Below are 2,825 nucleotides of genomic sequence, written 5' to 3'. Positions count from 1 at the left end.
CTGACTAAGTTAAAAAAAGGCAAAATATTCAATTTCCAATGTTTAAAATTCGCAATTTTCCAATTTGTCCTCTTTCTAGTTTCAAAACAAAAAGTTAGAATTTATATAAAAATTGTATTTTCCAAAATTTCCTTCATAGTTTCAAGAAAAGAAGTCAGAATTCATTCAAAAGTTGTCTCACTCCTTTTGAGGATTGAGCATTAATAACTTGACAGAAAAGACCAGGAACAACCAAAGCCAGGTCTTAAACTAGGACTCCTAAATGTAGGCTAGTATTCAGGTGGTGCTCCTCCCTTGTCATCGAACTCACCATGACATCCTCGGGAACCTCCACGGTATCCATCACGATCACCAAATCTAGGTCAGTCTCCCTTAAAACGATTTGGGCAATGTGGGCGACCTCCGGGAGGTCCCATGAGCCTACCGGCGTGCTTAACAGATTTCTTCAATGTGGTGGGGACAATCTCTGAAGGTAGGTTGAGGTAGGTTCAAAGGATTTCAATCCCATCATTGGTGAGATACCAGTAGTAATGCATCATTTGCAGTGGATTGAGAGTGGAACACCCAGGTAATGAGGTCCCACTAGATAAGAGAGGACTGTAGACAGTTCCAAACCATTGTTAGTTGTATGCATTAATGGTATTGTAGAGAGATATTCATAAAGTTTCCTACTGCATCCAAGCAAAGGTCTCACGCATGTACTCCTTTGATTTGAAGCTCTGCATTAACTTGATTACCTACAGATTCGGTACATCGATTTCCGGGTGCTTCGCAAGGTTAAAGTCTTTCTTTTCTTTGCATAGAAAACGTCCTCTTGGAAGAGGTACTTAGAGATCTCTCAGCGATTCTTCTCTAGAATAATCATGGTTGCGAAGGTGAGAGACAGGCGACAAGCAGAAACACCACCTCCGTTGCAAGTTTTTCAAACCGGTTGGATTTAAACTGACCAAACCGATAAACCCGACTGTTCAGATAATAGCTCAGTTTTTATACCCATTCGGTCGGTTTCGATTGGCTGAAACTTCAACCCGAGCAGTTCAGATTGGTTGAAAAAAATATATACAATCGAACCGAACAAACCCATGTACAACTCAAGTTAGAATCACTCTCCTGTCAATAGATTTCACTAGTCCAGCTTGGTTCATTTATAGCACTATCATGAGGGGTGAGCATGGGTCGGACAGGCTGGGCTTTGTACCTATGCTAAGGGGACATAACTTGGGCCCAAGTTTGGGTTTCGTGCCTAAGATATAAGCCTATGGAGTAGGCCTTACTCTGGGTATGATACCAAAAAAGACATGATACCATAAAATCTTATAACCAATCAACTAACACCATAAAAGTAGTAAACAATCAGCTAGGGTTTCATCAAAATTCACGGGGGAGGGGGTTTGCTTGGTCAAATTCTTTTCAATACCATATATTTTTGGCACCATAGATTTTTGCCAAATAAAATCTTCATTTATTGTTTCAAAGTAAAGTAACATGGGTTATGTTAAGTCTCTCATGTCACATTTACACAAAAATCTAGAAAACAAGAGACTGTTATAATGTGGTTGGTTGCCTAGCCCGCTTTATAACTATTTATTTGTAGTTTGCCTGGTTATGAATTAGGTGGTATTTGTCAAATTTTATGGAGTTTTTGATTGGTCATTGTTCTTCTAATATCATGTCTTTCTTAGGGATAATGGATTAGTTCGGATTTGAATCAGGGTATATTTGAACCTGATGTTGCACGATCTGACTACTCCTTGCTGGAAGTGATTTGGCTTCCAGTCGGGCAGCAAGCTAGGTGAATCTGCAAGAAAGGATCAGAGAACCTGGGGTGGCTAGCCCGGCGAGGTCGCTCTGATGCTAAAGTTAGTAAACTGATGCGAGCTAAAAAGCTTTGAGAGCTTAGAGAGCTAGAGAGTAAAAAAATCACGCGTACTTTGCACCATTGGGGTTGGTGCCTTTATATACTGACATAGTCGTGGAGCTCACGAAAGAGATCCAGGATATCTGGGGTGTGGAGATAGAGTTTGCTCCGCTTCCGAAGGAGCAGTATACAGGTAAGGCTTATCGTTCCACTTTTGACTCTGGCAGAGTCGGAATGTGTCCTCATCGTGATCTCGAAAAAGTCATGATCTATTAGCTCATCGTGATCTCGAGAGATTCGGGATCTGTTGGAGAGACCTCTGGAGTTGCTTACACGGGAATCAGTTACGTGGTGATTCGAGTTGTTGGTCCCGAGCTGATACTTCAGTCTTTCAGTTCCGAGCTGGATTGAGTACCGAGGTGAGCTTTGTGTCGAAGTGGCCCTGCACCGAGGTGAGCCTTATGCCGAGGCGACCCTTGTGCCGAGGTGATTGAATACCCGAGCTCAATTGTTGCAAATTAAACTTACCAAGTTGAGTTGTCTTCTCTTGGTCAGGTTGTGTCCACGTGTCCCCTTTTCGCTAGGTCAGGGCCAAATCACCCTTCATCAATTGCCCCCCCTCCCCGAGCCAGGGGTCTCAACCAAGTGCGGGGAGTTCATGACAAGTACAGGTGGATTTGTCACGAGGTCTAGGCGGTTCAACAGGTGAATCATTGGTCAGACCAGCTCAGCCGCTTGGCTCAACCATGAATAACCCAGGTCACGTTAGGTGTACACATGGATGTCAAGCCATTTTATAAACTTCGTGGATGTCAAAACATGCGCTAAACCGATTTCAACCTTGGGGGACGCACAGACAGTTTTCCTAGGAGTCGTTGGATCGTGACGATCTCGACCATTGATTCCCGGATATAGTTGATATAAATAGGGGGCAAGGGACTCATTTTCTTCGCCACAAGTTCGATAA

General features: G+C 43.1%; 1 pseudogene; it reads right to left on the bottom strand.

Annotated features, from left to right (window-relative positions):
- Positions 1-200: 200 nt before the first annotated feature.
- Positions 201-865, bottom strand: LOC148879696 (small ribosomal subunit protein eS10z pseudogene; annotated as a pseudogene).
- Positions 866-2,825: the final 1,960 nt, after the last annotated feature.

This window comes from Nelumbo lutea, chromosome 1 (genome assembly GCF_056320005.1).
Source record: "Nelumbo lutea isolate HS-2025 chromosome 1, American lotus-T2T, whole genome shotgun sequence".
Lineage (NCBI taxonomy): Eukaryota > Viridiplantae > Streptophyta > Magnoliopsida > Proteales > Nelumbonaceae > Nelumbo > Nelumbo lutea.
The sequence above is the reverse complement of the archived record's forward strand: the minus strand, read 5'-3'. Positions and strand labels throughout refer to the sequence as shown.